Source organism: Physeter macrocephalus, chromosome 9 (assembly GCF_002837175.3).
Source record: "Physeter macrocephalus isolate SW-GA chromosome 9, ASM283717v5, whole genome shotgun sequence".
In the NCBI taxonomy this organism is placed as follows: domain Eukaryota; kingdom Metazoa; phylum Chordata; class Mammalia; order Artiodactyla; family Physeteridae; genus Physeter; species Physeter macrocephalus.
In genome coordinates, this window is record NC_041222.1 from 36,678,702 (window position 1) to 36,691,085 (window position 12,384).

The window sequence follows — 12,384 nt, forward strand, 5'->3', positions numbered from 1 at the left end:
TTCTAGTGTAGTTTTCATTTCAGTTATTGTACTGTTCATCTCTGTTTGTTTGCTCTTTAATTCTTCTAGGTCTTTGTTAAACATTTTTTGCATCTTCTCAATCTTTGCGTCCATTCTTTTTCCGAGGTCCTGGATCACCCTCACTATCATTATTCTGAATTCTTTTTCTGGAAGGTTGCATATCTCCACTTCATTTAGTTGTTTTTCTGGGGTTTTATCTTGTTCCTTCATCTGGTACATAGCCCTCTGCCTTTTCATCTTGTCTGTCTTTCTGTGAATGTGGTTTTTGTTCCACAGGCTGCAGGATTGTAGTTCTTCTTGCTTCTGCTATCTGCCCTCTGGCTGATGAAGCTATCTAAGAGGCTTGTGCAAGTTTCCTGATGGGAGGGACTGGTGTGTAGAGCTGACTGTTGCTCTGGTAGGCAGAGCTCAGTAAAACTTTAATCTGCTTGACTGCTGATAGGTGGGGCTGCGTTTCCTTCCTGTTGGTTGTTTGGCCTGAGGCAACCCAACACTGGAGCCTACTTGGCCTCTTTTGTGGGGCTAATGGCAGACTCTGGGAGGGCTCACGCCAAGGAGTACTTCCCAGAGCTTCTGCTGCCAGTGTTCTTGTCCCCACGGTGAGCCACAGCCACCCCCCGCCTCTGCAGGAGACCCTCCAACACTAGCAGGTAGGTCTGGTTCAGTCTCCCCTGGGGTCACTGCTCCTTCCAATGGGTCCCGATGTGCACACTACTTTGTGTGTGTCCTCCAAGACTGGAGTCTCTGTTTCCCCCAGTCCTGTTGAAGTCCTGCAGTCAAATCCCACTAGCCTTCAAAGTCTGATTCTCTAGGAATTCCTCCTCCCGTTGCCGGACCCCCAAGTTGGGAAGCCTGACGTGGGGCTCAGAACCTTCACTCCAGTGGGTGGACTTCTGTGGTATAAGTGTTCTCCAGTCTGTGAGTCACCCACCCAGCAGTTATGGGATTTGATTTTATTGTGATTGTGCCCCTCTTACCCTCTCATTGTGGCTTCTTTGTCTTTGGATGTGGGGTATCTTTTTTGGGGTGTTCCAGTGTCTTCCTATTGATGACTGTCCAGCAGCTAGCTGTGATTCTGGTGTTCTTGCAAGAGGAGGGAGAGCATGTCCTTCTACTCCACCATCTTAGTTCCTAATCCCCAGGTCATTCTTACTAGCAGGAAAGTTTGGGAAAAAACATGCCACAATCCCTCCTTCCAGAGGACTTTCCAAATGCTCTTCATTCTCCTTGGAAGTCTCCTCCTCCCTTACTCTTCCCACCACACCAGATTTACTCATCTCTCAACTTTCTACTTGGGCATGACATCAGCAGGAAAGCCTTTCTTCACAACCCCACCCTACCACCACCATGTTCAGGAAGTTTCCTTTGCCCTATGCTCTAACAGGACCACATTCCTTCCCTTCAACATACTCATCGCAGTTTAACATCATGCACTCATTGTGTGATTAGTTGGTCATTGTCCCTTCTCTCTCTCTACCAGATTGTGATATTAGGTGCCACGTCTGTTGTCACTTATCATTGTTCCTACAATGTTTAGGCAGTCACTTGGTATCCATGACAATTCCTCAATAATAATTAATACCTGAATGAATGAGGAATGAATTAATGAATGAATTGGCTCTTAAAATTGACAGGAGATGTTGGAGATTAACAAATTATAAACTTGACAGAGTTATTTAGCCTCTACCTGGATATTTTTAGTGCTGGGCAATCTATTCCACTGCTGGATAGTGTTAGAAAATTCATTTTTCTATTAAATTCAAAACTGCCCCCTTGTACCTTCCTACCAATGCTTACAGTTCAGCCTTGTTGGAAACACAATCAGCCTGTTTCTCCTTAATGATATTCCCTTCTAATATTTGAATACGTTAAGCATGTGTCCCCTCTCTTTTCTTCTCCAACGTGAGTAAACACATTTGCTTGATTTGAGATAGTTCTCAGACTTAACTATCCCCTCCTCAGTTTGAGCACACTCTAATGAACACAGAAACAAGACAGAAACGACAGAGCCATGAAACTCTCACGTCTTCAGCACAGTAGCTTTAAATCATTACTTTGAGAACATGAGATTGTTTTCTTCCTTCTACCAGTTACAGTTTAAATTACAAAGTCATTGAACAACCAAACAGCAATATCTCCATGAAGGATTGTACCTACAAGGCAATGAATCCACAGGGCACACGGGATTTATTACAAGTGCTTTTATTGGAGCAATTTGTTGACAAATGCCCAAGAAGGAGTATAGAGTGATCAGTAATAATAAAACCTTATGGAGATCATTTCCCCAAATGCCGTCTGGGAGAGAAACTGAGCCAGATTCCTTAACCAAAGGTAGGTTTTCTGTACATTTCCACTGGTAGCTTTTGTTTTTTGTTTTTTTTTTTTGCGGTATGCGGGCCTCTCACTGTTGTGGCCTCTCCCGTTGCGGAGCACAGGCTCCGGACGCGCAGGCTCGCATGTGGGATCCTCCCGGACCGGGGCACGAACCCGTATGCCCTGCATCGGCAGGCGGACTCTCAACCACTGCGCCACCAGGGAAGCCCTCCACTGCTAGTTTTTATATGTCATCTCTGGAGAAATTTCAGATGTTTCAAATCTAAACCCATATCAAAGCTGTTATTTATAAAAATAGCGAAAGGGTTCTATTTATCTCTATTCACTAATCTTAGCCAGCAGCTGAAAAGAATTGGAGTTTAAATCCTATTACTCTCTCATAGCCCCTATCCCCCAGGCTACAATGTCAAACTGATACAATTACTTCTGGAATGAGTGAGGAGGCTATCACACTGACCAACTGTTTCCACTGCTCAGGAGAAAGAGACAGGAGAATTACATGTCCTTCTAATAGCTGGAAACCTTTCCAAGGGTCACTTTTACAGGTTGCCCCAAAAACCAGACGCAGAAGGACCATGTCACTGTTTGGCTTTGGGCCCAGGAGGTCAAGTGTCACTTAAGACAGTATTAAGAGCTACTTAAGAGTGTGTTTTAAGACAGTGATGCTACTAACTTACGGTGAAATATGGCAGTAAATGACAGCCTGCAATTTGGACATAATCAAATTGCTCATGGGGTCAGGACAATGCAGGATAATACTGACCCAGTATTTTTAAGCTGAGAAAATTAAGGACAGAGCTGAGGCACTGGCTATAGGAATAAAGGAAAGGATTTATAATAAAAAGAATCCACAATCAGAATTGAAAAATATTGGAATTGGAAATACTTGATATCTATCTGTCTGTCTGTCTATCTATCTATCTATCTAATCTATCTTGCTTTTTATTTAGAAAATTTTAAACATTTACATAATTAAAAAGTCAAAACTAAATACAAAGTTATTTTCAAAGAGTTCCCACTTTTATCCCATTTCCATCCCTGTATGCCTACTCACCTCCCATAATCATTTTCATTTGTTTCTGTTTATCCTTCTGGTGTAATCGCTTACCAAAATATTATACATATATATATACATATAAAATTTATATTTCACTTATCAATATATCCTGGAAATCACTATCACTTCATTATTTTTCACAACTGTACAACTGCATGGTACTACGTTGTGTGAAACTACCATAGTTTATTCAATTAGTCTCTTAAGAATGAACATTTATGTTGTTTCCAATATTTTGTTTATACAAATAATACCACAGTGATGAAACTTCTGCATGTGTTTTCATTTTTGTTTTTCATGTTTGCGGAGTGTATCTTCTGGGTAAAATTCCCAGCAGAGAAGTGCTTTGTAAAAAGGCAAAAAAAAAAAATGGTACAGATGATCTTATTTGCAAAGCAGAAATAGAGACACAGACGTAGAGAACAAACATATGGAAACCAAGGGGGAAGGCGGGGGGGGGGGATGATTGGGAGATTGGGATTGACTTATATACACTATTGATACTATGCATAAAATAGATAACTAATGAGAACCTACTGTATAGCACAGGGAACTCTACTCAATGCTCTGCGGTGACCTAAATGGGAAGGAAATCCAAAAAAGAGAGGATATATGTATACGTATAGCTCATTCACTTTGCTGTACAGTAGAAACTAACACAACATTGTAAAGCAACTATACTCCAATAAAAGTTAAAAAATAAATAAATAAAAAGGCAAATGCATGAGAAGTTGTGTTAGGTATTGCCAAATTTTTCTCCATGAGGTTGTACCACTTTGTACTCGAGAGAGGAAATGGTTTTGAGTGGCAGAGTGTGGGAAGGAGGCAAGGGAAGAGAACTCTTTTCTAATGTTCCTACAAACCTCTTTGCCCTGTCCAGGCTTGCCCTGTGATTAAACCTCTATTGTCAAAAACGTTTTCCGCTAAATTTGCCGTTTTACATTAGTAAGCCACTGATAACTAGACCTGAAAAACTGGTGACTCCACCACTGTTCTACACTCCCAGGACTCTTCTCTCCAACTGCAGCCTCTTCCCAGGCTAGGCCAACACAGAGACGAGGAAAAGCTCCTTAGAGCCATCGCCATCATGAATACCTATCTTTACTGGCCAGTCACTACATGCCACACCCTGTGCTAAGCCCTCTGTTTGTGCTCCAGACTCTAACCTTCCTCAACTTCTCAAGGACCTTCCTTTCTCTCAGTTCCCTCTTTTATGTTTTATAATAGCAACTTCTGCACCTCGACTCTGCCACCCACACTCCTACTCCACTGGCTATTTACTATCAGCATATCAATTCTATACAACACCTCCATCTTTAAAAAGAAAATAAAACCTCCTGGAGTCTTATCTGTCTCAAGTTGCTACCTATTTTTTGCTCTCTTCTAGGCCCAATTTTTCAGAAGTGTTATCTCCACTCCCTTATCCCCTATAGCACAACTTAATCCACCGCAGAATGGATTCCTCCTCCAATATGTCACTCAATCTTCTCTTTTTAAACTGACCAGCAAACATCACGTTGCCTGTTCCTGTGGATGTTTTTCTCTCATCTCCATTATTCTTTGGCAATTTTCAACACTTCTGAGCCCCCTCATTCTTGAACTGTTCTTCTTTGGTAGCTTCTAACAGCACAATGTCTTTATACCCTCTTCCCTCTTTGACTGTTTTTGATAGTTTTTCCTATGGGACCTGTTCTTATGATTTCCAAATAGGCGAGTTCCTTAGAGCTCAGAACTAAACCATTTTTGTCTCTCCGCTCTCTAGTGATCTCATCTATTCTTGTGGCCTTTCCTCATGATGCCCATATTTACTTTTCTCCATCCCAGTCCTCTTCTACGAGCTTTAGACTCACATATCTTATTGATGACTTGACAGCTCTACTCTGTCTCTTTAGCATCATCTCAATACAGCATGTCCAAAATGGAACTCCTGATTCTCCTCCCTAAACCTATGTCCCCAACACTAGGGGACAGCCTTAATTTTGCCATTTTCTTAAATTCCCACATGAAATTCATGAGCAAATCTGATTGTTCTGCCTTAAATTGTTTCTGCAGTAGGTTGCATCTCCCCACTTCCCCTGCCTCTCCTGGAGGTCATCTGCCATGATCTCTTGCCTGAACTACTGCAACATGCCTCCTTCACTGCTGCCCCTCAGTCCATGCTCCACCAAACAGCCAGAAAGATGTTAAATATAAATTAGGTCAAGTGACTGTTCATATCTTGCCACTACTATCACAAAGTCATATGACTATCATTACTATCAGTAGCTTATAATTGAACTCAGAATAAGCAAACTCTTAAGGCCTTTGCATGTCTGGCCTTTGAATATTTCTCCAATGGTCATCTCAGCCTACTACTACTAGCTACATTGATCTTCTTTTTGTTACTCAGATGCACTTAGGTTCTTCTATTCCACTCTACAAAGTTTCTTTTTATCCTTTAAGATTCAGCATAAATGTCACTTTTATAAAGAAGCCTTCTCTGACCTCCTTATAAAGGACATAGCTCCTGCCTTGTCCTCTCATTTTCATGTTTGTTTCCATCATAGTACCTATTGCTGTTTGCTGAGGCTTTTTGGCCACCTGCCTCCACTCTACGAATATTTTCTGATGTATCCCCAGCACCTACCACATTGCCTGATAAATGGTAGGCACTCAATAATACTTTTTGAATTAATTAATTAATTAATTAATGGATGAATGTAAACTCTACAAGAGCAGGGACCATTTCCGCCACATCCACACCAGTGTCCTCACTGCCTTGCACAAAAGAGAAACTCAATAAATATGTGCTGAATTAATTATTTAACCCCATCTGAGAGCCAAGCAAACTGAGATTTACAGAGTTTAAGCAACCTCTCCCTGATCACACAGGGAGTAAAGAGACAAAGCCAGGACTTAAACTCGAATGTTTGACAACTCAATCCTTGAAATATTAGCGCTGGAAGGGACTGTGGAGATTATCTTGTCTAACAGCTTGATTTTACAAATGAAGAAAATGAAGTTCAGGATGGTTTACAAGAAAATGAATAACCCTACATTTCTGTGGGTTTCACTTTATTTTAACTGCTGGTGAAAAGTGACTTACATTGCAGGAAGACAAACCATTCCTATTTACACTCAAAATGTCAAATCCCATTTGCACTCAGAATACCATCACCTTGCAAAAGCTCTATCAACTTAACCTGCACAGAAAATAAAAGCTAAAAGCAGAATATGAGGAGACCTGGAATATTAAATCCACTCTATTTTCTCTGCAGCCTTGATCAAACACCCTGATTTGCCGCAACCATTCCAAGATGGAAGTGTTTTGAATACTAAAATAGCTTAGCACCAAATGTGTCATAATTATCTGAAACTATATTTAGAATGACGAAGTTTGCCATGAAATCTAAAATATGCGTCAAATGTCAGTCTTATTTTTAATTATTATGCCAATCCACCTTTGCAATAATCAAATTTTACAGTCTCCCAGTGTTGGATAACTTGGATGCTATTTGTGTATGTCTTTTTAATCTCACAATTATGATAATGTAGTTCTCCCACAGATCCTTCCTTCTCCTACAGATTGTCAAAGGAAATGTGATTTTATCCCAGTGGTATATTTTGTCTAGAAAACCAATGACTTGAAATGAAGTGTCTTGTCATACTGGTCACAAGTTAACAAAATCATTTTAACAGCACCACATTTACCATTTTTATGATCTGAAATTTGTTGTAAGAGGGCAATATGTTATAGTGCTTTAGTCCACCTCTTTCTTTATATTGGAATTCTAGGGTAATAGAAATGGAAGCCCCAGATTTTAAAGAAATATGCATTTTATTTTTTAAAGTGGATAATGAGTTTTAAAACATTGGCCAAATATAAAATGCTTCACTCATTTCATACTCCTTTTTAGGTACCTTCTGTGTTTTCCACTGAATTTTTAATATTTAATATTTGATAGAAAAAAATGTTAAACAGTCATGTGGAGCCCCATAACAATCCTGTTACCTTCTCAAATTGCACTGTATGAAAAGAAAGCTTATCTGCTGATATTGACTTTCCTACCTTCACAGACTCATTTGGTGAGAGAGACAACAACTTGCTGGGGGTTTCACACATATTACGTGTGAACTGAACTGGTGTCTTGAGACTTTTCTGACATTGCAAATAGTAAGATATCAGTTGTAGACTAAGTAAGGTTGCCACGAGAAACAAGAAAAGTACACAACTGAGAGTGTTTAGAAACTTTTTTTAGCAACTTGACATAGTAATTTTGTTTGTTTCACCTATAAAAACTTAGGCGTGTATTTCTGTTTACTAATAATTTACTTTTATTGTACCTTAAAAAGGTATTCCTCAACAGGTTGTAAATTCAAAAACTGCTACTTCCCCAGTGATGGTTTGAAAATCACTGTCATAGACAAATGTCTTAGTTTACTTGTTACCAAGAACCATGTCACTAGGAATAGAGACTACAAACAAACCCAAAAAACCTTTAGGGCGTGTGAGAAGCCATTGTATGTTGTTAGGTCAATGATACTCACTTGGTTCTTGCTCAGCTGACCTGAAATAAAACAGGCAACCTTCGGACTCCGGTCTCCTGTAGCATCATGGTGTTGCCAAGAACAGAAACTCCAAGCGGTCATTTGGTAACAATCCTCAAGATTATAAGGCTGAAAGGCATTGTTCTGTCCTCAGGTCATAATGTAGACTTCAGATCTCTCATCTGATGTGGCTGAAAATCTGTTCACCCTTTATTACCTTTAAGAAGACAATAACACAGTCTGTATTAGAAGAGTGTAGTAGGCTTTTAAATACTTTTAAAAGCACCTGTTGGGGTGTTTGCTTATAAATTTATCAGTAAATATCCAATGCATACCTCATATGTGCCAAATAAGACACTAGGTGCAAAAACCTTGCCCTCCTGGACCCTGCTGTCTAATAGAGAAATCAAATAGTAAGCAAGCAATTACATAAATAAATTTAAGATTAAAACTGTGATAAATGATATGCAAATTTTAGGGAAATTATACTATGAAATTTATAGCAGATGGAATCTGACCTTTAAAGGATTGGGAAAGACTTGCCCAGAGGATATGTTCTTTAGCTGGGACCTGAGGAAGACTAGGAAAGCAGTGAAGAGTGACAGGGGGAGCTGTCCAGGCAGAGGAAAACTAGGTCACTTCTTGCTTCCGTGGAGCCTGTTTTATTGTGTGTGTATTCACTTCTTAATGGAAAACACTGGACCCACATAATTATACACTTGACCCCTGAACAACACAGGTTTGAACTGCACGGGGCCACTTATACGTGGATTTTTTTCAATAGTAAATACTATCGCACTACACAATCTAAGGTTGGTTGAATCCACAGATACAGAAGAACCACCAATAGAAAGGGCCAATGATGATAAGTTAAACGTGGACTCTTTCGACTGAGTGGAGGGTGGATGCCCCTAACTCCATATTGTTCAAGGATCAACTCTACTTTAAACATTAAAATCTTGCTCTTAGCTTCCACATATCCCCTGAACTCTTTTTTTGATATTTCCCCCATCAACGTCCATCCAGCCCTAAAATGCTACTTAGAGTAGTGCTATACCAGCAAGCATGGGCAGGACTAGGGTTTTCCTTTCATCTATACAGCTTCTAAAACCTGTGCTTCCACAAACTCTCTTTGCTCCAGCTTTCAGTCGCTGCCTCTCAAATCCCTGCCCCCAGTAAGATTCATAATGTGCAATGAACTTCAGCCTGACAGTTCCCATATCTCAAGCTCTTGCTCCATTTGGCCCGGGTGGGATCATTTCTAGTTACAGAGGTGGACCATATGACCCAGGCTAGGCAATTTGAACAGTGCACTTTCCTGATGCATTGTGACAGGCTTATGAGAACCAACAAAGAAGATGAACGTTTCCAATATAGTAGAAAAAAGTATGAGAGATGGAGAGAAACAATTTTTGATTATGTTGCTTCAATCTCCTGCACTGACTTTCCTTTTTCTTGAAATATATTTGACATACAATGTTGTAAAAATTTAAGATATACAACATGTTGATACATTTATATATTGTAGTACGATTGCCATCGTAGTGATAATTACCACCTCCATCACATCACATAATTATCATTTCTTTTTAGTGGTTGGAATAATTATGATCTAGTATCTTGGAAAGTTTGATGATTATAATATAATATTGTGGTCTATATTTACTATACTGCACATTAGATCTCTAGGACTTATTTATTACTAGTTGCAATTTGTACCCTTAAACAATACCTCTCCTATCCCCCCTCCCATCCCCTGGTAACCACCATTTTACTCTCTGTTTTTACAACTTTGGCTTTTTCAGATTCCACATATAAGTGATATTATATAGTACTTGTCATTCTTTGTCTGACTTATCTCACTTAGCCTAATGTCCTCAAAGTCCATCCATGTTGCAAATGGCAGGATGTCCTTTAATACAGACTTTCTCGAAGCCAGATGTGTCCCTGGAATTTTTCATTAAATGAGACAATGACTCTCCTCACCTTTTTTTTTCTTACTGAGTTTTTGGGTTAGGTTTTCTTTCATTTGCAAATCAGAGTCCTAACTTTCATGTATCTATAGCCTATGTCAGTCTTCTGATTCAGGTATTAGCAGCAGGTGTGTGAAAAGCAATGACCAAAGTCCTGAAGTGTCCAACAGAAGGCAAGGTTATCACACTTCAGGAACAGTGAGGTGTCAATTCACTCCAGCCAAAGGCTACCAGGTACACATCCGTGGATGAACAAGTTGGGGGTTTATTAGCAAAGGAGAACACCCACCACAAGGAACTGTGGGTATCTCAATAAGAGAGTGTTAGAAAGGACTTATGGTATTTTGAGGCAGGGTCTAAGGAAGTAGGGGCTCTCTCTGGATTGAAGGCTGTCTGAAAGAGGCAACGATTCTATAATAGGTTATCTCAATAAATTGTACCTATAAATAAGGCAGACTAGAGTGAGCTGTAATTGGTAAAGAAGTAGCAGTCCTTCATATTAGCCAAGAAAGGGGATGTTTGGTACTTTGTGGATTACACGGTGATTTTATTTTTCTCTGTGCTCAACAAAATTATGAAGTGGGCTCGAGTTTTCTCATTGTATCACGGGCTGAGAGTCCTCTTGCCTGATGGTCATGTTCTGTGAGACTGTTTATGTCCAAGAGGAGAATATCATGTCTAGCTGTGAGCACCAGGCCAGCTTCTAACAACACTGAGGACTGGCTGTGAGCATCAGACCAGTTCCTGGATGTCAGGTCTGCTGTTTTTCTCTTTCTTGTAAGGTAAGAGATGCAGAATCACAGTGTAAGGGGTCTAGACCCCTTTTAGGTTGAACTTGGCACTTCTGTTCCCAGCAGCCACTCTTTGCACAGGCAGAATAGGAAGCTTTCCTCCTCATTTTGTTTGGAGAGGGCTAAGAAGGCTTTGGTAAAACACCTTAATTTTTCTGCAGCTGAATAATAATGACAGAATTCCCATTAACAAGGATCAAACTTTCTCACTGCCTAATGAAAGCAATGTCATAAAATTCAAACTCCCCCAGTAAAGGCAACACATTATTTAACTCTGACATCTCCCAATAAAGAAATGGTGACCCACAAGACAGACAGTATTTTGATGATTACTCCAAAAGGAAGTATGAAGGAATCTCATTCCTTGACTCAGCATAGCATGCATGGAGGAATCCTAAGTTCTTCTTTCCCACACAGGGGGTGACCTCATTCCCCTTGATGATTCCCCATTCTTCTCTCCCACCTACCACACAAGGGACCACCAGGAGGTTAAAGACAGAGAGAAAGGGCAATTTTAAGCCCAGAGTAGCTCACCTAGGAACCAGGAGGCCAAGCTTCCACCTCAAGGAAATGTAGCTCCGTGCTTCGTTACCTGCACTGCAGAGCTGTCAGGAATTGCAACAGGTTTGCCAAACCCAGTCTTTCTCCCACAAAGTTTAGGGGCCTGTACAGCTACTCCTGTATATATTGCAAACATATCTCTTTAACTTCCACTAAGCACTTTGACTTCTTTCCTTCCTGCTGTAGAACACATCATAATGCCATAGTAATTTCCCTTCTGAATAGTCCTTTGCCCTCAATAATGACATCAGGCCAGAACACATGGGTAAGTATTGGAATAATTTGATTTCTACCAGAAGGTTCTATCCCTCTCCTGTCACCTCTCATTTTCCTTCTGCTCCTGAAACAGGTATCAGCTCTTCTTAGCCATATTTCTTCCCACTTACCCTATGAAGAAAGGACTGGGGTTGGAAGACCCAAGTGTGATTTATTTTCTTTCTTTTATTGCCAGAAATATCTATTCATACTGTATGACCCATTTCATCCTCTTTAATCTTTCTTTCGAATTAGTCTCCACAAACTGGAAAGTAAAGGATTCACTCATTCATTTATTCATTCAATAAGAAATATTTATTGCTAGGCACTCAGTGAATGAGACTGATATCAGATAGTTTCTTGATAAATAAAGGGAGCAGAAAGGAGTCTGTGAGCCCTGGACATAACAGGTGGTGGGTAGGAGGTCCTCATGAAGGGAGACAAGGGGCAAAGAAAGGAGAGCATTGTCTTTCATTACTTTCACAATCATGCCCCTTTGGTATGCTCAGTCCCAGCACTTCCAGTCGCGTCACTGTGAGCCAATGAATGCAGAACTTTTAGGGAAGAGACTTAACTTATGATCCTTAGGATATGAAGACTCTGGTTCCAGCCAGTACCGAAGTGACCTGGAGAATTTCAACATTCTCATTTGAGAACATGGGACAGTTAATGTGCTACTGTGGAAATCAAAACTAAACACTAAAAAATGTAGCTCTGGGCCTCCCTGGTGGCGCAGTGGTTGAGAGTCCGCCTGCTGATGCAGGGGACGCGGGTTCGTGCCCCGGTCCGGGAAGATCCCACATACCGCGGAGTGGCTGGGCCCGTGAGCCATGGCCGCTGAGCCTGCGCGTCCGGAGCCTGTGCT

The 12,384-nt window shown here is 40.6% G+C and overlaps 1 long non-coding RNA gene across 1 annotated transcript in view; it reads right to left on the minus strand.

Annotated features, from left to right (window-relative positions):
• LOC114486927 (uncharacterized) overlaps nt 1-12,384 on the minus strand; it is a 104,324-nt gene that overhangs the window by 57,896 nt on the left and 34,044 nt on the right. The window contains exon 2 of the long non-coding RNA XR_003681369.1: nt 7,940-8,156. This is a non-coding gene — a long non-coding RNA (uncharacterized lncRNA). The remainder of the gene's footprint in view (nt 1-7,939; nt 8,157-12,384) is intronic.